The sequence below is a fragment of the Lepus europaeus genome, chromosome 2 (assembly GCF_033115175.1).
Source record: "Lepus europaeus isolate LE1 chromosome 2, mLepTim1.pri, whole genome shotgun sequence".
Lineage (NCBI taxonomy): Eukaryota > Metazoa > Chordata > Mammalia > Lagomorpha > Leporidae > Lepus > Lepus europaeus.
In genome coordinates this window covers 72640314-72667095 of record NC_084828.1, presented here as the reverse complement: position 1 = coordinate 72667095, position 26782 = coordinate 72640314, and the positions used below count along the sequence as shown (strand labels likewise).

The 26782-nt window shown below is 37.8% G+C and overlaps 1 protein-coding gene and 1 pseudogene across 3 annotated transcripts in view; one reads left to right on the top strand and one right to left on the bottom strand.

Moving 5' to 3' along the window:
- The window catches only part of LSAMP (limbic system associated membrane protein), a 669653-nt gene that overhangs the window by 124838 nt on the left and 518033 nt on the right, over positions 1 to 26782 (top strand). The window lies entirely within an intron of this gene.
- LOC133752484 (U2 spliceosomal RNA) lies at positions 13607 to 13768 on the bottom strand (annotated as a pseudogene).

Genomic DNA, 26782 nt, shown 5'->3' with positions numbered 1-26782 from the left:
TGACCAAACAGAAGCTGTGTTTAACCAGAAGCTATGAAGTTGAAAAAATAAACAAAAAGATGTGCAAAAGTATGAGGAAAGAGTTCACAGTCAATTGTAATTAGGAAGGGAAATAGATGTTAAGAATTGGAGATAGATACTAACGCAGTTCCTGCTCTTCTCACTACCTTGCTCTGTTATAATTCCTACTCTTACTGAATATAAGAAATTCACTTAAAAAATCTTTATAAAATGCCTCAATTCTTGATGATAAATCTGTTTTATAACTGAGGAATACAAATTAAAACCTGGAGGGTAATTAAGCCAGTTTTCCTTGGCACAGTTTTGATTTTACACATTCTGTCCCATTGTTTCCACTCAACTAGTAAATTTAGTTCTGTTTGTGGTTTGGAAAATGTTAATCCCATGCTATTGGCTAGCTTCATACATTTGCAGAATGGGGAGGGGAAAGGAAAGGGAGCAGGAGGAAAGAAAAGAGGCTGAGGAGGAGGCAGTAAAGGATGGGAGGAGAAAAGGAGGGGAAATGAAGACTTAAAGATGAAAGGATTCAAAGGTTTGGATCAGAAAAATATGATGTAAGAAGTGGCCAGAAAATTCCCCAAAGTGAGTTTTGAGTTTAAGATTTGTTCACCTGGATAATACTCGTAATCCTTTTAAAGAAATGTTAGTCAGTCTAAACATTTTTGCATGCCTAAATTTATAAGACCTAAATCTTCTGGGTAAACAGTATGCCTCCAAGTATCACATAAAATGATCATACTTAAGTAGTTTTAAGATGGGGTGGTGTTTGAATGTAACTTATGTGTCAGTAAGATTTTTCTTTCTTTCCTTTTTGTAGAGCATAAGTCTGCTGACAGAACTGAAAAATGTTTTAAAAGAATATCTGCATGGCCCTGGTTCAGATCATGAAAGAAAGGCAGGCTTATTTCCATATAGCAACTCAATGGAATGGTTATAGTCACTTCAATAATAGAATACAATAAAATTTATTTTATATTAGCTCATAAAATTACTATACCGGAAGTCACCAACAGTTTATCAGTTCTCAGAGTGGTTAGCATAGAATGCTACTGAGAGAGGTATAAAATCCCTCAAATGTGTCTAATTGTTACAAGCCATCCGCCCAAGGAAGTGTTCTCCTGACCCTTTCTCCTGATGAGTTTATGTTATAAAACATAGGAGTTGATGACCCTTACAACATAGTTTTGCTTCAGTGGATAATGTAACCACAGATCTCTTTTATTGTCCTATAAATACCTTTTCCTCCCTTGAACTAGTATTGTATTCATCATGTGTCTTCTTCAAATTACTTTCTAGTGTCATTATTCCATATATTAATTGCACATCACTAAACTGCATCTACAATGAATGAGTTTTGGAGAACAACTTTTAAAATGACCCAGGCTTCAGACAGAGTAGAAAAGAATGTTGAAAATAATTAGGACCAAACTCAAAAGTTCAAACTCTCTCTCTCAACTCCCAGCCTAGATGGTACTCAATTTGTTGAGATTGGAGAAGAAGGAGAGCTTCTGAAGCTATGTCCTCTCTTTTCTCTTGGTGATAAGAATGTGTGTGCATCTTTGTGTGTGTGTGTATGTAGCTCTAAAATTTTAGCACTGGTAGAAAGGATAGAAAGTCAGGTAATTACATTTGAACACAGATTCTATCACTTACTAGCTGTCTGATCTTGCTCAACTAATTCTTCTAAATCAATTTCCTCAGCACTAAAACATGAATAATGGGACCTTCTTCCTAGATGTGATGAGCAAAATTTTCATGTTTCATGCAAAAGAGCATGAAAGATCCCTGTGGTGGTACTTGGCACAGAGCAAGTACTCATTAGAGGAGAATCCCCAAAGACTGTCATGGCTATCCTTCATAGAGTTACAGTGATTAAACCTGTTCACCTTAAGCAGAAAAAAGGGATTTCTTGGTGTTTTTTTGTTTGTTTGTTTTTTTGTTTTGTTTTGTTTTGTTTTTGTTGTTATTTCTTGAGAGGAAGAGAAAGAAACAGAGCTTCTATCTGCAGGTTTTCTCTCCAGATGTCCTCAATGACCAAGGCTCAGCCAGGGCAAAGCCTGGTGCCTGGAACTCAGTCTGGGTCTCCTAAGAGGTTGGAAGGAACCCAATTACTTGAGCTCTCACCAGTGGCCTTCCACCATGGGTATTAGCAGGAAATTGGGAAAAAAAAAAAAAAAACTAAGACTTGCACCCAGTTACTCTGATACAGGTGGTCTAACCACTAGGCGAAATATCCACCCTGAATTTGTTCCTTTAACATGTCATATGCAGACACCCTTCCCAAGAAGTCATGGAAAGGAGTAAGATAAAGATTTGGAAACATTTTCATGAAAGGTTAGAAGAAAAATTCACAGCTCTGAAGCCCTCAAAATGATCCTCCATGCAGAAAGATAAAACTCCTAAGACTGTGAAGGAAAAACATTCAGAGCAAAGTTACCCAAGTGTGGGTTTCCACGCACAGCTTGCTTTTGATGTGCCAGTGACTGATAATGAGGCCTCAATAATGCGAATGGGATCTGGGGTATGAATGGTGAATGGGAGAGAAAATGTAGATCATACTTCAGTGTGCCAAGAGGATAGTGAATGAATGAAGTAGAAAATAGGGTGGAGAGATTCAGGTGAAAGTGAGCTTGAATGACGTTTAAGCCTTGTCTCTATTTGGTTCCTGTCCCATTCTGGATGCAACCAGCTGTATAACACAGCAACCTAAGAGAATCTAGTACTTCTTGCTTGTGCCACTTTTGATTTGTATTGACATAACTGCATGGAGAGAGAATGGAGGAAAATTTAATTGGTGGTATTAAAGCCATTAATTATTGCCATTATTTATAAGGGCTATGACACTGGAAATACAATTGCAGTTTTCTTGTACATTTACCTGAAATGCTGATGTCTGACATCATTAGGAGTTAGTACAGGTTAGGAGGGTTAAACACATAGCATTGTTTTTCTGACATATTCAAATGTTTGGAAAATCTTCAAAATTTAAAGAAGACAAAAAATAAAGCATAAATTGTTTTGAAAGAAAAAACAAACTGTTGTTTGGTTTTCTATCTTCCCTGGGGAGCAGCTGCTGATTTCACTCTAATTTTAGCTGCTATTGCTTTGAGCTAAACTTTCCATTTTTATTAAAAAAAAAAAGCAACTTTGAGTCTAGAGGATTACAAGCGCCTGTGCTTTTGATTTTTAATAAAAAGCGAGCATTTACCTCTGAACAGTAGCAGCAAGAAAGGGAATTAAACCTGAGGCTAGTGAGCTGACCTTTAGAGGGGCGCCGATCCACAGGGAGATGGGGGAATTTAACACACAGCCCGTCTTCCTCATGTACAAACTCTCCAGCTAATATTCCTTTCAATATATTTATTTAAATGGGTACATTGTTTGATTTCTGTGAAATTTTATATTAATGTTTATGTTTCATGGTTTGACTAGTTGGATCCAAGCTTCTGCAAGTGCTATGTCAGGCTGGTATAGTTGGATTCCTTATATAACACAAATTCGTGATGGTGCTGACTAAAGGTATAGAACAGACCGAAAAATTACGTAGCCTTCCCTATGGAAGAATCTACTGAATGGGGAATCAAACTAATCATTCCAACATGGTTAACAAAATGCTGCTTGCAACTGGGAATATGTGCACCGAAATTGCAGGAAAATCTCGTTCTTTAATTTGATCACTTTTTTACAGAGGAGAGGAAGCATAATAAATTTAGTCAAATTTGCATATGACTTTTATGTAAAACAAGTGTATTCCTGTGGCACTAAATGAATACCACTGTTTGAAGAAAATGGTCTATGATCCATGGATTCAGTTTACTAATTACTGTTTGAATCATCCTCAATCCTCCCCAATGCCAATTCTGTAAAACACTGTTTTTTTCTTAGCAAAGGAACTCATCTGTAAGTAGTTTAAGACTTAAAATGTTGAGCCCTTGATCTCAGTTTTCTATTCATTTTATTTTCCCCATTCTATTCTTGCTTCTTGTGGAAAGAATGTCAGTTTGATAGAATAAAGGCTAGGAGTTCACATTTCTATTAGAAATTGTTCACAGTTTTTATTTCCTCTGACAAATGGATCACTACTTTTGCACCATTTAATTATCTTTCATTATCCAAAATTCTCTGCCTTCAGAGAAAATACTTAAAGGAGTCTTTGTTAGAGTATCCAAATATATTGAATTGATTTTTATTTTCATGTATTTTGCCTTATGTGGGTATTGAGTTTAATTAGATGTGCACATGAAATGCTTACTGTGTTATGTTTAATTACTTTTGTTATTTAACTTTTCTTGTAATTTTAAGTTACTTGAAATGATAACCATGGGATGATAGAAACCTCTCCTGGAGCTAATTAGATGACCAAGTATTGTTTGTAAAGGTCAGGCTGGTAGCTGGCTAGGGAGAAACAAGAAGCTTATTGGATGAGGAATGGCAGTGAGGAGACAGACTCTGTGTAGACTCAGAATGTCAGAGTGGAAGAACTTCAGAGGTGCATACATAGAACCTGGTTCACCTCCTGGTGTGGAGACTGGCCGCAAGCTTCTAGGACTCTTTATGACTTCCTGTGAGATCTTCAGAAGAATAATTTAATTTCTTAATCCCTGTTTTAACCAATCTGTTGCTAAAACCCTGATTTTAGATTAATGTGATGTGGGTTGTTGAAGGGACTCAAAGGACTTGGCACATTTTGCCTCAATCAGAGTTAAGAGAGAATGGTTTATTACTGATTTTACTTGCATTAACAGGCTAACTGAAGAGCTTTCTGACCTGTTAAATACATGGATTCTAGATCCAACTGTTCCCTTACAAATGTTTTTTCCTGCTACCAATTAAAAACAAAAATCATGGACTGCATCTACTGCCTTTAGTGTTCCCCTTACGAATATGTAGATTGGGTTTGAGCTGTCTTCATTTCACTGGAACAGTGCTCTTGAAAGTCATTCAAACATCTCTGTGGCCAAAGCGTGTGACCATTTCTCAGCTTCTGTCCTCCTTGACTTCATGTTGCCATTAACGCCTACACTTGTTGCCTCAATATGCTCATTTACTTTCCTTGACTTTCCATAATACCCTGTCCTATTTTCTCTCAATGTTCTTTTCATATTCTATTCATGCGAGAGTCTTTTGTTACGACCTATTATTTACCAGGAACTTTGCTAGGCATGGATAGTATACCTTGGCTAAAAAAATCCTAAAAAGCCTACTAAGAACAGGATGTGGTGGAGAATATAGAATCATGTGATATGATGTGAAATTATACTCAGCAGTAGTTCCAAATGCTTAGTAGTTTCAATTCCACATCCTATAGTTTATATAGAATATGAAGTGTGCCCTGATTATTTGAATTATCACATCTCAACTCTTCAACTTATGATCAAGGTCCTGTGTCAAATGTCCTTTTTAAATTGTCTTTGTTTCTCATTAGGTCCCTCTACGTGTATCACAGCTGTTCTCACCTCTGCAACCTTGTTGAAATTTCTTCCTCTTTGCTAAATATCACATGTGATCTTCTATAACTGTCCAAACTGTACTTTTTGTTTTAATAACCTGCTCTCTGAACACCTGGATTCTGACTTGAATGTACAAGCTATTTCCCCCTCCAAATGACTTTAATTTTGAACATGTAGCTGGAATTATAAACTTTAGCTACTTACCATATGCCAAAGATAATGCGCCCAGAACATGAATTCTGGAATCAGTGTTCACTGACCGGTTGAATGATAGATCCATACTTCTTTTTTCTTTTATGAGAGCAATCAAAATAATAGTGCCCTCCTCCTAGAGTAACTGAGTAGATAAAATGAGAAGATAGATAAATAGGCAGATGATAAAGGCCCAACTTTATCACATATTAATGCTTGAAACATAGAAAGCACTCAACAAAATGTTATTGTTTTGCATTTGCATCTGTAACTCACTATTCTGGGAGTGTATGTGCATGTGTGTCTTTTCTGAGGCACACATTATCTGAAGGCAGAGATGTTCATTTGACTTTTTGTAACCGGTGTTGAACTGCAGTGCTTTTCATAAAATGAGTACTAAATTGACTGGTTGAAAGCTATGTTTTTCCACTTGATTCATCCTAACTTGCAATTTAGATATGTAGATTCCCTTGTCTCTCCCCCTTTAAAAGAATTGTGTCACAACCAATGATTCTCAATTTAATTCTCAATTAAAATTAGTACAGGACAAGGGGGCTTTGGAAAATAACAATGTGTGTAAAATTGAATCTATTACATTTGGAGAAATTTTTAATCCCTTAAAGAAGTCTCAGGAAGGAGTAGACCTGTGAGTTTACCTTGGAAGCTTGGCAAGTAGATTGGAATATGGGTACGATAAACATAGATGAAAGTGTAGCATGAACAGAAGTCTGAAGGCAAGGAAGCTTGAAAATGCGTCTAGAGAAATTGGAAGCCATGCATTCACTTTAGCTGGTAGATAATGGTCTTCATTGCACAGTATTGGAAAGAGAGCTGGAAAACTGGGATGACTTAAAGAACTCAAGGGACACTCTAATTTGAAACTGAGGATCATTCTCTTTAAGGGCCAGTGATGTTTTTATCTAATTTATATCACTTAAATATCATAATCTTTCCTTTATTAGATTGGATAAAACAAACAAAATAGAAATTGGTATTGCTTTCCAATTTCTGGAAATTGTAGGGGATTATTTCCTTCTCTTAAAGGGAAAATGATAAATTCTTGGGCTCTGTATATGGGATTTTTGGATGAGTTCAATTTTATATAAATGTTGACAGTTCTAAAAACAGCAGTACTAATGGTCAAGCTAAGCGCTCAGTACAGCAACCCCAAAGGGCTTCCAGAGCAGGCAGGGGAGCTCTGCTAAGAAATGGCTCCTGGAACTACATTATCTGTCTTGACCAGTTAATCCCATAACTACATACCAGCATGGCCAGTTTCCATGGCCACCTTTGTGAGTTTTGTTTCCTCCTAGAAAGGCACAGTCATTTCATGTTTTACAGAATGTGAGGTTCTAATCAAACGTTCTCCATTGAGATCCTACCCCCTTTTTAAAAGCCTTATATTAGTGTTTGGCACGCTCTACTATAATTTATCTGTTTATGCATCTGTCTGGCCCACCAATATGTGAACTCCTGAAGTCTTTGCTGTGTTTCAGACACTGGGCTAAGGGTTTTACAAGGATAATTTATTCATAACTGTACAGTTATGTACCACGTAATGATATTTTGGTCAGTGGACAGCATATATGACAGTGGTTCTGCAAGACTGTATCACATAATGACATCGTAGCCATCTTAGTTTTTGAAAGCACACTCTATGGTGTTCACACAAGGAAGGGCCACCTGGCGATGGATTTATCATTGTTAAGTGATGCATGACCATAAGACTATGGAGTTGAGGTTTATCATTAATCTCATTTTACAGATGAAGAACTGAGGAATACAGAAGTTAAGGGAATTGTCTAGGCTGTATAGTTAGTAGGTAATGAGGATTTGAACTCAGCTTAGTTCCTGAGGCTGAGCTCTTGAGGATATTAGATCAGGAACTTGAAACTCAATTTCTAGTCCTAGTTCAGCATGAGCTGAGTGACCTTAGGCAATTATCTTAACTTCTCTAGGCCTCGTGTCTTTATTTGGAAAATAGCAATTGTGAAACCTCCTTTCCAGGATTCTCGTGCAAATTAAGTTATATGGCATATGTGGAAGTGCTTAGCACAAGACCTGGCAATCTGAGTTTTTAATAAATGCTAGTTTTTGTTTCTTGCCTTTTGTGTGAACCAACCTTGACTTTCTTAAGGCACATGACATCCTGTCTCAATCTGTGCCCACCCGCTGTGGGTCAGAAGGTGCTTGCCCTTCCTTGCGCGAGGAAAACACAGGCAGCACCAGATGATTATCCAGAGGCAGAAATGGAGAAGGTTTACTGCAGCTGCCACTTCTGTGACCGAGGATGGCAAGTGGCCACAACATCAGTGCGGGACCCCATGTGGTCATGCCGGGTGCACGGGTCTCAAGTTGCTCTGTATTGCTAAGTGAGTTACACATATAATTATCCAGGTAGCAGGCTAAAATATCTCCACAGGCAGCAAAATTTCATCAGCAGGACACACTTTGTTTCATGTGACTCCAGCAGACTTCTGCCGAGGATTACAAAGCTGTGGTGATTAATTGAATGACAAATTAGAAAGTCATGATGTAATATGTTGTCCCCATGGCCAGGTCTTCATGGGTGAAGCAACACAAAAGTTTAAGGAGTGCATCTGGGTCTGTCAAAAAAAAATATCTACAAAAGGGATTTTTTAATGGGTCCTCACCAAAATACACCAGTACTTCAAAAAGTTCATGAAACGTGGAATTAAAATATGTTGGTTTTGGTGCCAATTAAAAGGTTTTGATATCTATGCATAGTTTATCAGAGTATGCATTTTCTCTGACCGTTTTGAGGTCGTGTCACATGTCTTCCTTCTAAAGAGCACAGGGCCTGTGCTTTTGTTGCTGGGTCCTTAATGTTGACTAACCATCACTGCAAAATAGAGTAGGCTGGGACAAACGTTGTGGCACAGGGGGTGAACCAGCCACTTGGAGTAGCGACATCCAATATCACAGTATTGATCGGAGTCCAAGCTGCTCCACTTCAGATACAGCTTCTTGCTATGATTGGGCCCCTGTCACTCCTCTGGGAGACCCAGATGGCGTTTCTGGCTCCTGGCTTCAGCCTGGCCCAGCCCTGGCTGTTATAGGCATTTGGATAGTGAACCAGTGACTAGAAGATCACTTTCTTTATCTGTCTCTATCTCTCTTTTAGGTATATGAAAAACAGAGTTGGAAATCACATTTTAGATAAAAATTTCGTTTGGGAGCAATGTCATTAGTAAGGTTTCTATCTTTGGGTCAACTCCACCCCCACCCCTACCCCACATAGACACACTAGAAAAAACACATATTGGATTCTTTTTCTGAAGACATTAGGAAAAAAATTCATCTTAATCTCTCATTGTGAGATTGTTGTGGGTCGTTTCACACCTCCTATTGACCTTGTTTCCTAAAGGGCATCCCCTGGTTTCTGTGCAAGGAAAACTCTGTTGCCCTTTTTGAGTGGAGTACAAATAGTTGCTAAGCTCTGGGTGCTTAGGTGTACCTAAGAAATGCTTGTGAGAAATGGGAATAGGTTACAGACAAAGAACATGGAAGAAACTGTGGGAAAAAATTAAATGGGTTCTGGAAAGACATGTAAGGCAGAGGTAGAGAGTCAAGAATCAGAGTAGAAAAGGTAGAGAGAGGAGGTGAGCATGCCCACAGTAGACATCCTCTGTGCTACAAAGAGACTAACTCTGTCAAGGGCGTGCAGTCTGGCTCTTAGAATATTATCACTTAGCTTCTGTATTGAAGTGGCCCATGAGGAGAAGGACAGGCTTGCATAACCAACAGTTCCAAGGAGCTCTTTTTGCCTGATTCACTCCTTTTACTGCATTCTGTACCAACTTCAATATGTCCATATCTTAAGATTCACCACAGTCACTTTTTTATGTTTTTTTTTTTTTCTTGCTGGTGGAGACATGGAAGAGTGGGAAATCTGGGTATAGAGGAGTTTAGAGTGATGAAGCAAAAGAGTTGTAGCTGAGAGATCTATACCACCTTTTTAGATGAAAATACCAATGGAACTGAATCAGAAACATATAGATTGAAAGTCTGTATCTATTGCTTCCTTCTTTTCTGCATCATTTACTACTGTATGTAAGATGAAAATTAGGTGGACTTGACACTATTTTCTCTTCATACTGGCATTCATTTTCACTAAGGATCTTGTTTCTTTTAGATTATCACAACAGATTATTTTATGCTGTTTCAGTTTCTTTTATTAAATCAAAGGATATTTATTAAGCAAATACTACTAATACTACTGTGCTGCTGTTATGGCTAATATTACTATTTGCACTACTGCAAGCACTAGTTCAGATTTATGGAAGCCTCATACAGTAATTGGGCTGCCTTCTTGGTACCTTATTTATATTTTGCAGCAATCCTTTGAAGCGTGTACAATTATACAATTATACACAGAACTTTTATAATTTGCTTCAGGTTATGTAGCTAGTATGGCTAGAAATTAAACTGTGATGTGTTTGGTTGTTTGTAAACTTTTGTGTAGAGGACTATCCAAGGAATAGGGATGAATAGAGCCCAAGGCAGAAAAAAGGAATAAAATTAATCTTTATCCCCTACATTAAAATTTACTGGATGAAAAGCCAGATATATAAATAATTCTAATTCCGTATAAAAGTTATTTTGAATAGTGATTCCCAAATGATATTACCAGAATGATTTTGGTAATTTATTAAAAATTTAGATTCCAAGAAACTAAAAGATGGGGCCAAGGATAATCTGTAATGTAAAAAGAAATCCAATGTGAAATTCTCCACTGATCCAATGCCCAGCCAACTTTGAGAACTTCTGTTCATTTTTAGTAGCCAAAGTAACATAAGAAAGTGAAATATTTCCAACTAGAGGGAGTGGGAATTGGAGAATACTGTTTGAAGTTATGTTTATGATTTCTAGTATTATCCAACTCTTAGAAAACACATTATGATTTCTACAAAATAATTGTCAGTGGCTTTAGACTGATACATATGAATTTTAATCATGATTTGTCTATAAAGGATTTTAGCTTGAAAAATCTTATGATTCAAAGTACTCTTAAAATGTTATCTCTACAAAATTCAAAAATTTGATCTAAACTTTCAGATAACACCTTCTAGTAATGTTGTTACCATATCTTTGAAAAGAAAACTAATTTATCATCATCATTGTCATCATAATCAATTTGAGTTACAACTAAAAATGCTTTGCTTAGATACTGTTTTTATATACCTGGTTAAGTCATCTCACCTCTCTGAACCACAAATTCCCCATATGTCTAAAGAGGGAGCTGGACTGAGTGACCTCAATATCTTGAGAATTGATGAATGTAAAACCTCTGGGCTTTATCCATTAGCTACTTAGTTGTCTTGAGGCATTTTTCTTTAATTGGGAAACTTCCTCATAGTTCACTAAATATAGAATTGTATCTTCAAAGGCCAGCTCTGGAATAACTGGAAATCTAGCTGGGCAGACTTGAGGCTTGCATCAAGCTATATACAGAAAGTCTGTAAGATCGAAATAGTCCAAGGCATTTCAGGTTTAGACAGCTGATGAGTGCGTAAAGGTTGCCTGTGCCTCACTCTGTCAGTCTGTCATTTTAATGAATACCAAAATCACCCATATACAGAATTGGGAAGCCAACAACCACATTTTGACTAGGAATGGGCCCCTCCCAGAACCTGTGACGGGAGTTTCAGTGGCTAATTTCATTATCTAAAAGTTTTTGTTCCTACCTGCTGCTGTAAGGGCTTGTATTGCCAGAATTCTATGACTTTTCTTGTCCTTGATTATAATATAGGCAAAAAAAAAAAAAAAAAAAGAAAAACTGCCTTGAAAGGATAAAGATATTTCACATGATTTACAGTCTGACCTTTAGATGCTCTTGACGTTATGTCTGAAGGAAAAGAAGGAACGGTTGTTCCCTGAAAGGTTGAGTTCTTTGCTTATCAGAAGGGTTAAAATAAATATCCTTTCCTTCTGTGCCTTTGTAGCATTTCTCTAGCTGATAAAAGAGGAGGTGTGTATGTGTGTTGGACTGAGAGTTATGGAGAAGCAAATCCAGAGATGAGACAAGCTTTTCCCTCTGCCAGTGTACAAGTGTGAATTCGGAGAAAATGAGAACAATGTGTCAATCCAAAAAGCGGTTGACCAGGGAGAGAAGAGTCAGCAAACAAGGGTATTGCCTGGCACAGCAATATCCAAGGGAAATCTTTGTGGCTGAACTAAATAGTCTAGTAATAACTCCCCTTAATCCCTTGGGCCAGGTTACACTGGAATCCTCCAATCACCTTCCTCGTTCTGATTCTATGCCCCCTAATCCAACCTCTGAGACCCCTCTGCCAATCTCTGATCATGATGTTCTTTCCTTGGAGGAAACACAGTGGCCATGCTGACAGTCTGTGCCGAAGTTTTCTTTCACATTTTAAGATAATAAACTGACATTCTTTGTAAGCATTAATTTGGCTAAGGAGTAAATACTAAAGTTCATATTTGTATCACATGTGGTAGGAGGAACTTCATGCTAAGCATTGTGACTGATTAGAATGTCACTGTTCACTACCCTTTGCCGCCACTAGCTGAATGTAGACTACTGAATTTTTTTTGACAGACTATATCATTCTATTTATTTATTTTTACTTTTAATTTTTTAGCAGGTTCAACGTAGTTCATGGATACACTTCTGAGAATTTAACGATATTCTCTTTCTCCCTCAATTCCTTCTTCTCTCTTTCTCCCTTTGCAGCTTTTGAAATAACATATCTTAAATTTACATTGCACTCAAGGGCTTGATACTCCAGTAAATAAAGAATTCAGCAGGTACAAAGGAAAAAGACCCTAGTTATGTGGAAATGTAACCAAGGGCTTTAAAAGTTAATCATGGATAAATGACTATTTCACCCATATACAGTAAATTTCAAAGTAATCATGGAGCTATAAAAACTATAAACTACTATAAACTATAGTAGTAGAATATTCATAACCGTTAGTTTGACAAAACTATAAAACAAAATTTAACAAAACTATATTTGCAGCAATACTGATACACACAGCCATTTCTTCCATTTTTAAAATTTTTAAACAATTTTAGCTCCCATATGTAAAGGAAAACATGTGGTGTTTGTGTTTCTGTGTCTGACTTATTTCATTTAACACGATGTCCTCCAGTTGCATCTATTTTGCTGAAAATAGTAGAACTTCATTCTTTCTATTAGCTGAATAATATTCCAGTGTGTACGTATGCCACAATTTATCTGGTCATCTGATGATGGACACCTTGGTTGATTCTATATTTTGACTATAGTGAATGGTGCTGCTATAAACATGGGGGTGCAGGTATCTTTTTGATACAATGTGTTCCTTTCTTTACCCAGAAGTAAGATTGCTGGATCATATGGCAAGTTCATTTCTAGTTTTTAAAGAAATCTCCATACTGTTGTCTACAGTAACTGCAGTAATTTACATTCCCACCAACAGTGTATAAATTTTCTCCTTTCTGCACATCCACACCAGCAGTTGTTATTCTCTGTCTTTTAAATTTTAGCCATTCTCACAAGAGTGAGATGATATCTCATTTTAGTTTTGATTTGCATTTCCCTGATAGCTATTGATATTGAATAATTTTTCATATATTTGTTGGCTATTTATATTTCTTTTGAGAATGGCCTGTTGAGGTCCTTTGCCCACTTAAATTTACATTAGATGAAAAATCAAGTTCTGCGGTCTGACAAACCCATTGCAAGCACTAAAGCTTATGCATGGCTAGTGATTATAGCAAACAGTCAGAGTATCGCACATTTTCATTATTACCTAAAGTTCATTTGGACAGCACTGTGTTAAAAAGCAATTCTCAATTCTTTTACCAGATCCTACTTGGTAATCTGCAGTCACATCTGTAGACTTAGCCTAGCTGTGCCTCGTTTTGTCTGTGAGATAGGAGAATGATGTTGTCAACAAAATAGGAATCATGTGGGCCTTTTTGTCGTAACTGTTAATTGATGCTTATAAAAAGAACAAAGGGATGTATTTGTATATTTAAATATTAATGTGACTGCCATTCCCCAATTTTAGTGTACTCTGTATGAACTATAAAAATTTTACACTTGATCTTAGCCAAAAGGCCGAGAAGCGATGAACTATGAAAATTTTAAACGTCTCCATCTTTCCAACAATTTATCTGTAAAATGAGGAAAAAGGAAATATTGACAGTATGTTCTTTACCTTGTGAAAGAATTATAAGATACTATGCATTTGTAAGATCTCCTTTAAGTGTGAACTTCTAAATGAGCAAAGCTTTATAAGCAAAAGAACAAATGATGATATCTTACATTGTATGCTGCTTTTCCAAAATGCTCTTGCGTGCATTCTCTGATTTGATACTTAAAATAACCAAGAGGAAAGGATGGGAGCAGATTGGGTATTATCATCCCATCTTACAGGTTCCTAGAAGTTAAGTGAGTGGTTCAAGATCATAGTGGCAGTGTCAGCAGTTCAATCTGGACTTTTAACTGCCAAATTCATATTTTATTCTGTTAAACTACACTGCTTCAGTCATCAGGATAAGTATGGTGTTTTAGGAAAGGTAACAGTGGAAAGAAAATAATAATTAGGAGAATTTGGAGTTATGAAATACAGACTGAAAATATTCTTTCTCCAGACCACAGAGGTACACCTGAGCCCATGGAAGTCAGAGAAAGAAACTACCATTTCATCTCTCCCTCCTAGCTGCTTCACTCACAGAGCTTAGCTTGCACACATTAATCTAATGTGGACTGGCTATTATGTGCTGCACTTGCTGGGCTGTGGGGCTATGAAAAGGAATAAGATACGGCCCTTGATCTTGAGGAGTCCACATTTAATAGAGAAAGATACTGGCTAGCATCCTGTGGCATAGATGTGGGGAAAGGATTTATTGTAAAATGCCCTGTCAATAAAAAGAAAGACCTGATTAATTTTGTCTAGAAAAGGGTGGTCATGAGAGAAAGCCATTTATTTATTTATTTACTTATTATTTATTTATTTATTTGAGAAGCAATGTTACAGGCAGAGGGAGAAATAGAGAGAGAGGGAGAGAAAGAGAGAGAGGGAGAGAGGGAGAGAGGGAGAGAGATATTGATCGAGAGAGACCTTCCATCTGTTGGTTCACGCCCCAAATGGCCGCAATGGCCAGAGCTGGACTGATCTGAAGCCAGGAGTTTCTTTTGGGCCTCCCACATGGGTGCAGGGGCCCAAGCACTTGAACCATCTTCCACTGCTTTCCTTGGCCATAAGCAGAGAGCTGGATTGGAGCAGGAGCAGCCACATCATGAATCGGTGCCCATATGGGATGCTGGCACTGCAGGCGGAGGCTTAACCTGCTGCTGTGCCCCACAGTCCAGCAAGTGCTGTAGCACCTTGCCTGAGAGAAAGCTTTATTTTCTATGTGGATTACATGTGAGTAAATCCTAGAGAAAAAGTAGCAGCTCATAGGTTAATTTTAAAATAGAGGAAGGATTTCTAGGTGGAAGAATTAGTGTGAACAAAGTTAGGTTTGATTTGAAATAAATAAAAGTTATATCATTTATTGTGCCTGTTCTGTTCCAGGCATTCTATGGACACATTAATCATCTCTTCATCTTTATAATGACACTATCAGATATATGTTGTTATGATTGGGCATATGGTAAATAAAGAAACCGATGAAGTAGTTTACTCTATTTGGTAATCATCATAATCAGGATTCAGGTGTACAAAACCAGATTCCAACAGCTGTGCTCTTAACCATATAGTAGTGATAATATTGTATAGTCAATTTTATAACCTGATGTTTTTCCTTTTTATGGTATATCATAAGCTGTTTCCCAAGTCATTAAAATTCTCTATAAATGCTGTTTTAATATTGCAAGAACCCATCTTATTGATGTATTATAATTTGTTTAACTAGTCCTTTATTGTTGAATATTAAGTTGTTTCTAATTTTTACTATTTTGAACAACAGTGTATGATTTTTATGAAATACAGGCCTGGCCTAGAGGACAACAGTCCTTTGAGGTTTCCTAGGTGCCATCACCCGGCAGGAGAGCCATCCAAGAGGGCAGGAGCACACACTAAAATGCACTTGATTTTGGAATATTTGCACTGGGAATTAACCTTCACGTACTGAACAATCCATGCTTGCACCCTCCAAAGGCCTGGATATTTCTAGAACCTTCTACCTGTCTTGCTAGTAGATTCTGAAGAATAACATATAAGGTCTAATATTCACCTAAGGAAAATATAATTAAGAAAGTAACTCAGCTGAAAATATGATTACAAACCCAAACAGAGGTGATATGTGGAAGATCTGCTGGCCTGAGTGACTTATTACATCACTGTGTCCACTTAAGAGAGTGCTGGCAGTTTTTGATTGCTTTGCCCTAAGTCACACTTGGCAGTGAGAAAGTGAAGGCTTAGGTAAGGATCTGAGAAGTGTTTTTCCCCTAAATGAATGCAATTAAAATGATCAAGTTTCCCTTGACCCACACTGACGGTACATCCCTTTTCTTGCTGAGTGATGGCCTCCATTTTAAGAGAGAAACCTGGAAATGCTAAGGCAAGAACACACATCCTTCATTCCCACCCTTCGTTGGATTGACAATGAGTTGTGGTTCAAAGGCTACCCTGCAGGGAAGCTCATATACCCTATAATTTCAAGAGCCTCAGACGCCTCTTGGGAAACTTGGTAAAACATTCTATTTAGAGACATGCCTGCTGATATGACATATATTTTTATCGTTATACCTCTTTATTGCTGGGACATAAAACCTGTTTTCACTCAAAGTATGCTTGCTTTCAGAAAATAGAACAAGAGACATGCAGAAAACAGTGATGCTATTATCGTGTATGATGACTTTTGTTTTATAGATCTGTTGTCTTTGCCAACTCATCTCTTTGCCCTGCAGCTGTGGAGTCAGGACAGTACAATCTTCTGGCCACTTTTCCCACTGAGTGCAGGGATGACTAACATTACAAGCTTCATGCTTTTGAAGATCTCACTGCAGTTTGTTTGTTTTTTAACCAGTATCTGGGCCTCAAAGCAAAAGTAACACAGGATCCTCTATTCAGTTCTTCATTTTTTTTTTTCATTTCCATTAAAACCCATCTATATAATCCACATTTCAGAAGTGCTACCTTAGTGCTGTATGGATGTGCCTTGAATATGGACATGAATGAGAGATTCTGACTCTACACTCCCCACAGCTCCCACAGTTAATAAATATCACTTGTGGAATCTTGCATACGGGATTGTTAAGCACTTTCTGATTTGACACGTTCTATTCTGGCTATGCACTTGGTTTCATACCCTGCTGTTTCTTCAGACCCCAGCACAGTTCCTGGGACATGATACTCTTTCAATACATATTTGTTGAATTAAAAATTAACTTCATTTAAAAGGAGCTAATGGCCAAAATAGTAATGGAAGAAAAAATGAATATATGATTAAAAAGTACCAAGAAATAAGTTCTGTATGACAGACAAAGTGTTGTTCAGAAGAAATCCAGATTACCTATAGCTGGAGTTGAGTGTGTGTCATACTTCAGACTATTCTAACTTTGACTTCTCCTGAAAAGCCTTTTTATTCTGCCATTTTCACTAGATCAGATAAGATCATCCTTAGCATACTATTACAGAATGGGTCTTATGAAGGAATTTTGGAAATACATACAATATTGTGATGAATGCAAATTTTTTAAATGAAGAAGTATATGTTTTCATCGTGTTTTGATCCTTTCACTTTAATATCAATGTTATTCTCTCGATGTATCTATTTCTATCATCTATCTGTTGTCTTTCTATTTGTTTTTCTCTCACTTCTTTAATTTTTTTAAATTTATTTATTTGAAAGAGTTACAGAGAGGCAGAGAGATCGAGAGAGAAGTCTTCCATCCACTGGTTCACTCCCTGAATGGCCACAATGGCTGGAGCTGGGCCGATCTAAAGCTAGGCGCCAGGAGATTCTTCTGGGTCTCCCATGTGAGTGCAGAAGCCCAAGGAGTTGGGCCATCTTCTACCACTTTCCCAGGCCACAGCAGAGAGCTGGATTGGAAGTGGAACAGCCAGGACTCGAACTGGTGCCCATACGCAGGCAGGCAGCAACTTTACCTGCTAAGCTGCTACATCGGCCCCAATTTGTTTTTCTTGTGAGCTAGATCCTAGTTTAATCTGAAAAAGATAAAGGATTACAGTGAAATTGAAAAAATGAGGTGCTGATGCTGTGGCTAGGTGGACTAAGACTCCACCTGCAGTGATGGCATCCCATATAGGTGCTGGTTTGTGTCCTGGCTCCTCCTGATCCAGCTCTCTGCTATGGTCTGGAAAAACAGTAGAAGATTCCCCAAATGCTTGGATCCCTACACCCATGTGGGAGACCTGGAAGAAGCACCTGGCTTCAGATCTGCACAGTTCTGGCCTTTATGGTCATTTGGGGAGTGAACCAGCAGATTAAAGACCTCTCTCTCCATCTCCCCCTCTTTGTCTGTAGCTCTACCTCTCAAATAAATAAATAAAATCTTAACAAACTGAGACTAGAAATGGTAGTTGGAACACTGGGCAGATTCTTTTTGATTCAAGGGTATCTTGTGCTAAACTTGGGAGATTCTAGGGCATATTTATTCAAGATGAAATGAGTTGGGATAAAATAAACTGTGCAATGCATGGACTCGGATTTTAGATCCATAGCAAATTAGGTTTGTATTCTTGCGCTCAACACATTTCTATTTCCTTTTGTTGACTCACTTTTTGGAGTAAATGAACTGATGCTAAAACGAGATGTCTGCCTTTACAGTAAATGCTATGGACTATAAATGTGATATTTCATGAGAGAACCATACTGATGCACAAGGCAGCAGCATCTGTAATCTTTGGGTCTACCTGTGGAGTGGGGAAGGAGACTGGAGCTCTGTGCTTAAACAAAAGGTGGTTGTCCTGTGTTATTTCTGTCTTTAGAAGATAAACTTGTATCAGACTAGCACTGGATGTATAGTATAGTCTAACATCCCTTTCTCTGCATTCTGGATTTTTCCTTCCTGTCCTTTTCTTCTCTCAGGAAATCATTGACAAATAGTGAGATGAAACTGTTTTTCCTTTCATTTCTCTAGCTTCCCTACCAATAACGTATTAGCATAAATTTCCATGCAGCATTGCACATGTATCCAGTTTAGATACCATCAACACCAATGCTGTAGTTTAGGTTCCTTAGCAGGCATTAGGGCTGTTGTAATAAGGTCCTTGTTGTTCTTCATACCCAAGAAAATGCATTACCCCAACTGCTGCTACAGAGATATTTCTAAAATATATGTTAATGTTCTAATCTCAAAAAGTTCTAGTTCTGTCTTCATTTTGGATGAATACATGCTTGTATGATTACTGGCCATGCTTCTCTGCTCAGCTTCCTTTTCCCACAACTCACCACTCTCACCTTTAGTCTCTGAACTTCAACAAATATGGCTTTATTGTTTCTTCGTGGATACCATGTTGTCACACAACATTGTCCCTGTAGTTTCTTTTGTCTAGAATATCTTCTTCTGCATGTTGGAATGTGCATCTGGCTTTCATACCAGATGGAAGCCTCCTTGATTTTGAACTTGTCTTTCAGCCCCATACCATCATATATTCCTTCATCTGTATACTCCTATAACTTACCCATTTTTCTATGGTACATAGAAAATATTTTACATACTTACTTTCCCTTCAATCAACACCTGACCAAACGTTTGAAGGAGGAGGTTATCTTAGTGGTCCTCAAGTCCTCAAGTTTTGGGGCATAGCTGTATCTTTGGTGAGTTGCATAGAACACTCTACCAGATAAACAGACTATATAAGGTTAGCACAGGCAATGGGACAATGTACATATGAACAACTGTGGTGCACTTGGTAAGCTGAAAACCATTTATGTTCCCTTTATAATTGTTTTGGGAGGTTTCGTACTTGCTCTAACCCCTTATCACACTCCTTTATAGGAACTGCTTCAGCCGTGTCATTTACTTGATGGCATCCCTTACATTTGCTGGGCTGTATTAAACACTTCCATCAGTTCACACTTGCTTTTCACAATGATTTAAGAGATAAAAACCCAAATATCACACACCGTGTAAAAGATTGTTCTGTGCATCCAGTTGTTAAATCTGTTGTGCTCTGGGTCTGCCCGTGCCAATCTGCACGTACAGATGATTCGCTCGCAGGGTTAGTGACTGTAACATTTTTGATTAACCTCTCTATATACTTCACAAGCACTTACTCTGGGCCATGTTCAGACCATGAAGATGCCTGACTCACTGAGACGTTGCTGAATATCTGTTGACATAGTTTTTACCGGTGCAGAATATTTCAGTGCTCTTCACATTCAAGGAGAGTCAAGATAGGAGTTCTTCCTATTTGCTTCCCTCTGAGACATAATAGACATAGAATTATAAACCAAAAATAGGAAACAGTCCATTCAAAATTACTTGTCTGATGCCCGCATGCAAGAATTTGTGTATTCATAATCATGCATTCAATCCTTTGGTGCCAAAGCAGCCAGTCCTTTTACAGTCTTCTTCAATGTTTGCAATTTGAATTAAGGAGAATCATGTGCATCTTTAATTTTTCTAAACTTTAATGACATGCAATTTTCTCAAACTCTTCATTTTCCCCAATATCTCCCACAGGATGCATGACTTCTGTAGTTTGCTCGATTCAAGTCAGAGACAACTTGACATTTCCGTTACTATTTACCCTCATTCAGAAGGAAGCCAGCCATGTGTGAGACTGAGAAAGCCTCTGTAGTTGTTTCATTTTTCAGTGTTCATGGGCACATATTAATTCCATAGTTCATGGAAAACAAACACAAAGACATGCTAAGATTATATGTAGTTAGGACTTCAGATCCCTGTTATAGCAGATGTGAAAATACTTTGAACTCTAGATCCTCTGATTTAGAAAACAAATGAATTTATTTGGTAGGCTGATAATAACACATGTGACTAACTTGCATACTAGTCCTTACTATTGTGTGTATCTTAATGGGAATACTAGTGGACTGGTGACACTTAAATGTTGGTGTTCCCGCTAGAGAGATACCAACTGTCCAGCCAGTCACTCATACATCCAAAGATTCTTTTTATTCCACAACCAGGTATTGATCTCCCACTGTGTTCATGCACAAAAGGCATTATGGAAAGATAATTTAAAAAGAAGCCAGACTGTAAAGTTTGAATGGCTGTTGTGTTTTAGTGGAGCTGGTACATGGTGAAAGACCATAGCTATTCAGATTAAATTAAACACTAAAACTAAGTGCTGAAATAATATAACCCTTATTTGTAGTGGGAGACATTTATTCAACAGTCCTTAGAAAGTGATAGGACATTCCCTATATGTCAGGTACTGTGTAAAGCATTGATATGCTCTTCTTCCTGTTTTAGAAAGTGAGCAGACGGGAGGTGGTCCTAAATAAATTGGGTTTTAGGGGGAGAAGTTCACAGAGGTGATTGCTGTTATAAATAATTGTTGGGAAAGTATTTTAGGGGCTTAGAGCAATGAAGGGTGATAGTTAGGAAGCGGAAGGAGAAGCATGTAAAATGAGCATATTTGCAGAAGCAGAGTGAGTCACTGTTCTGCCCAGGGCCACCCCAGGCATGTTTATTTTGAAAGGAAAATTTTCTGAAACTGTGCTGGCATAAACACACTGAATCTGTTATTTAGAAAGCTACTGGTGATTAGCATAACAAGTGGGCCTTTTCTGTTGCATCATTGGGTCACAATTACCTGTGCCTTCATTTGAGAGCACCTTCATCCTTCTTGACAGATTGCCATGGTCTCTACAGTAAATGAGTATTGATTTAATATTTGGAGCCCTTGAGCAGTGTCTGTTACAAGGCGGAGACCTGAGCCAGAGTATCCACCAATCCATGCCCATCAGAGCTGCTGTAGGTGATGGAAAGGCTGGTGCATTTTCACCCTCGCCACACAGTGGTGGTTAACCATTTTTCTTTAGGGAATGCTTTCACAGGAGAGGAAGGAAGAACCACAAATTCAAGTGAAATTACTAGTTCTATCATGATAGATTTGTTTCAAGGAAATAAGTTGCTTGTCTGTCCTTATAATTTCTAAAATCCTATTTGTATATATTTTTTATTTAATATTTTAAATTCACCTTGTATATATTTGTATATATTTTTTATTTAATATTTTAAATTCACCTTGTAGAACCCAATTTAATGGTTTGGCTGGAATACTTTTCACCGTGAAAACATGTTTGAGGGATAGGGCCCAGTGGTTTCTCCAGTGATTCATCCATGAAACGCATTCGTCTCAGTTCAGTGTTGGAACTACTTGCCACGCCCTTCAGGGTGGACAGCTTGCTTAGAAAAGGTATAAATACTTTTGCAGAAGAGGTATAGATACTATAGAAAGTCAACAGACAATCTACCTCTTTCTAGGATAAAGAGCATTAAAAATGCTCTTGCCACAATCTTCTGTCATCCTGCCCTGCTTCACTGGATTTTAAGTGTTTGGTCTAAGTCTTTGTGTTGTTTCATTTTATTTCTTTTTGTTTGTTTTTTTAGACCTTAAATACAAAAGGTCGAGTTGATCTTTGTCTTCAACTCAGTGTCAGTTGTCATTAACAGTCACTATGGTTGTCAGAGGAAGCCTATGAGTAATTTGATGGTGCAGCTTTCAGCCGTGGTAAAATACTTCAGGTCTCAGGCATATGAGTGCAGTTTTTTATTGCATATTTTCATTTTAAGAATTTCATTTCACTAGGTATATTTAAATTGAAATGATCTTGGTCATGGTGGATATCAACTTTTCTTTTTTTCCCTTCATTTCCAAATATTAAAAATATTATTGTAATTTCCCAAATACATGGGAAATGTACTCAATATATTAATTTTATCATTTCAGAGTACCAAAATATTCTGAGGCATTATGTGAAAAACCATGTATTAAACGATGTTATTTATTGAACTTATTTTCCTTTTTTTGTTAAAAATGATCAAAAATGATCTTTTCCCAAAATGTGAATCTTTTTTCTACAGTCAAGATGTGTCTAATATCTTATGAGTACCATATGTAAACTTAGGTGATAGAATAGAGTATGATCCCCATTTTAGCCAAGACAGACCATTGCTTGCAGTTTAAGTGACTCTGTGTATGCTACAAATCAAGTCAATGGGGGAGCAGAGACCTCTGATAAACTGTAAGACCCTTGAATTCTTCCTCTCTATGGTTTTGTGGTTTCTCATGTCCTGTGTGCTCCAGGTTCAAACCCTTTGGAACTGTGGCTGAGCAGCTCTTTCTTTGGCTTTTGGTGATGACTTTGCCTAAGCAAGGAGGTGGAGGACTGATTCCTGTTGCATAGCCAGCCTGCTTTCCTCCTTCACCTTTCTACTAAATGGATGTGGTCAAAATGTGCCTGGGACACAGGAGCCTAAATAATGGGACTGTGTTTCCTTGTGGAGCTCAGTAATATTTACTGAGCCCAACAGCTTCATTTTCCCCAGTCCCTGCTGCCTTAATGGCTGGCTTCAGGGTGGGAGGTGGAAAGGGAGGGAATGAGGAATTGCTGAGGGGGACTCGGGCGACGTGGCTAACGGATGGCCTTATTAGAGACACTTTCCCTAGGCCTAAGTGAAGCCTTTTTTGTCTGAGTCGGCAAGAAGTGGGTCATTTTCCTGAGCTGTCAGGCTCAGTGCTCTCTTGACTTGTAGCTCTAGTTGCAGCAGCTGCAGGTTTCCCTGCTAGCTTGTGGTTCCCTGAGACATGCTCAGGGTGCTGTGTCTCTGGGCCTTCCCAGAGCATCACTGGGCTCTTCACGGGCCACTGGATTGTTTTCTAAGATGTAGGCTGCTCAGAAGTCTGCATGTTCATGCACAACTAGCCACTGTTGGGAATCTCTGAATCTCTGCTCTTCTGGCTGGGTCTCACTCTGATCTGGTCCAATGGCTCAGTCGTTCGAATACTTGGGGAATCAAAAATATTGCAGCCTCAAAATCCTAAACACATCCAGAAACTTCTGACTACAGAATAAAAAGCAAGCCCAAATCATAGATGCACTGCTAGTATTTACCAGTGTTGTGATGAGTGAAATTCAAATTCATTTAAAATATTTCTGATTTTATTGCAATTGTTTGTCATTCTGCACTCTCTGAAACAGTAGATATTGAAGAATGACCACTGTCCTGTGCGGTTTTGAGGAGTTCCTTGGCAGTGTTTTTGTTTGTTAAGAATTTGGTCTTTAGTCCTACTTTCAGGATGTGACATGCTGTCTCCTGTATGCTCTGTCACAGATTGTACATCAGAGACCTTTTTGCATGTCAGTAGGAATGCTTCCCCCACCCATAGCTGATGTTTTGGAAGAACTCAGTTGTTGTACTTCTACCCCCACCAGTGCTCCAGGTCAAGGTCTTGTGAGTGGTCATTCTGTAGGGATATTGGAAGGGGAGAAGGCTTGGATGGTGAAGATAAAAGGCAATCTGCAGTCTGTAACTTAGCAAGAGTCTGGGCCCTGGGTCATTTGTATAACATGTCACTTCAGCTGGGTAAAATGACTAGATATTTTTTTCTTATAAAGTTTTGATTTCACTCTTTCCCCACTTTCCAGAATCCTCTCTTCAAAATCCCCTAAGTCATTGGCAGATGTCCGTACTTAAGGGTAGACATTGCCGAATTTTGGAAACCCTTACAAAGATAGATTATGTCTGTGTCTACTCCCTGCCATAAGAACCTGGCATGGGATAGGATAACTCTAAATGTCACAGCAAATAAACTAACATTTCTGGACAGGCACTTGTGGATTCAGACATTATAAGTGTTTAATTAAGAATGACTTGAAAATTATTTTCATCTCCAACATGAAGAATAGAGAGCACAGTGAAACTTGAAATTAGTTCTCAAAACATACACAGCATACTTTAATTGATAGATAAGGAAATAATTTTAGGGAACTATTTTGCTCCCAGTGCCACAGATTCATGACTGTGACTTTGTAGATTGAGAAGAGAGCACATAAATACATTTTCTACTGAGCAATCTTGAGCAAGAAGCTTTGTGCCTATGGGCTTTCCCCTTCCCCCTTCCCTTCTCTAACAAACTCCAGAAATCAGAGAAAAACCTCCTAACTCACAGATTTTTTTTTTTACTTCTGAGCACACACGTTTCTCAAATGTATTCAGACATGTTGGAGCCAACAGATATATAAAGCTGCTGATTTGAAGTCCATGACTTATTTGCTAAAACTGGGCATGATTTTGAGCAGAAAACTAGAGAGGGGAACAGAAGGAGGGTCTTTCCCTTATGTCCATGGCTCTGCAGGGATTTCTGTTGGAACTAGAAAAGAAGAATCAGACAGAAGGCTTCTTTAGCTTCCAAGAGATAGTAAGCCGATTGTTGTGTTATATTTTAGGTATCAGTGTCTGCAACAAAAGCGCAATGGAAGCTAGATGGATTTATAGATAGATACCTAGATGGATGATAAAGAGAAATAGAACATACATTGAAGAATTGTTTAAGAAGCTAGCCTTTTGGAAGATTATTTGGCTGCCAGAGATGCCACACATAAGGAAGATAAAGGGGAGAGTGTGTGGAAGCAAGAAACCTATTATCACTTACAGAATTGTGGATTCTAGAGGACCAAAAAGGGTAGTGGTCAGTGAGATATCACTAATGATGACGATAAAATTAGAAAGCATGAGCAAATGATCTCATAGATTATTTTGAACTATTTTATTCTTTTATACAAAGGATCCAATGTATAGAGAAGATAGTTGGTTTTTATGAATTTGCATAGTTTATCTTAAAATAATCTCATTTTTCCCCCTGCTCCATCTATCCAGACCTTTCCAGGCTATAGCTAAGAGGAATATTGTAAAAATATTAAAATGTAGCATGATATATGATTAACCCCAGACACATCATTTGTATTTTATATAAATTGATAGAAAATGTTATATTCATATGAGACAAATTATTATTGTGTCCCTAAAGAAATAACACAAAGCTTTATTGAGCAAATAGATACTATTTTTAAGACATTTTGCAATATTTTTTAAGCAGGCAGAATATTATATCTCTGTTTCATCTGAGGATCTCACTACTTTTTTTTTTTTTTTTTACACATGGCTAATTCCTTCAACCATGCAGATGATAGTCTTGGAGAAATAAGGTGGTTTACCCAGGATCATGATGACTTTTGTTAGAAAATCATTAATAACTCCTTTGCTTTCACTGTCATATACACACAGACACACACACACACACATACACACATATATATATTTGCCTTTGTATCTTCTGTCCATATATCTCATCTCTCGTCCATTTTCAGTTTAGATTCCAGATTCACTTTCTTCACTGGAATCCATAAGAAGTCTAGTCACAACATTTTGTTCTATTTGTAGACTTTGCAGGAAATTGGGGAAGGGTATACTACATGGTACTCAGAATCTTGACATCTTTCTAGCTTTACTTTTTAGCTCCACAAAGAGAAGCAAAAGCTCTGGGACAAAGAATCGGATGAATGTATTCAGAACATGTAGTGCTCAGTTCCAACCTGTTACTGAGGCTCTGCTCTGAGGCTTGTTACTTAAGTCCTCTAGTACTGTTTTTATCTGTAAAATAAGGAATGTGGACTCTTTTTCCTAGTTCTTTCATGATTATAGATTGCAACAACCTCCATAGCATAAGGACTATGTCTTCAGCTTTTTGAATACCTCACAATGCTGAGTCTAATATATCATTCTAATGAATGGAATCTTAGTAGATACTTATGGATTTCTTCAAAAGAAGTCCTTATTGTGGTATAGGCTAAAACCTGAACAATTCTCTGGAAACTACTTTATATGGACAAAACAAACATGGCCATGGTCAGTGTAGTTCTGCATTGCTCTTATCAAATCTCTTTCAGTGTAGATTGTAGATATTATAACAGTAAAATAAAGCCTTTATGGTTTAAGCAATCTATAAAGTATAGCAGTTTTGTGTTGCAGAACGCATGTGAAAGGCAAGTCCCTTACATTCAAAATATCAAAGTCTAGTTGGGAATTTGCTAAGGGAGTAGATAGGAGCTGTAGTATCTATTTGTTTCAGACTCTGAAAATCGATTTATCTTGCCCATACATGATTTGACTGGAAGGACCACATTTATACTTACA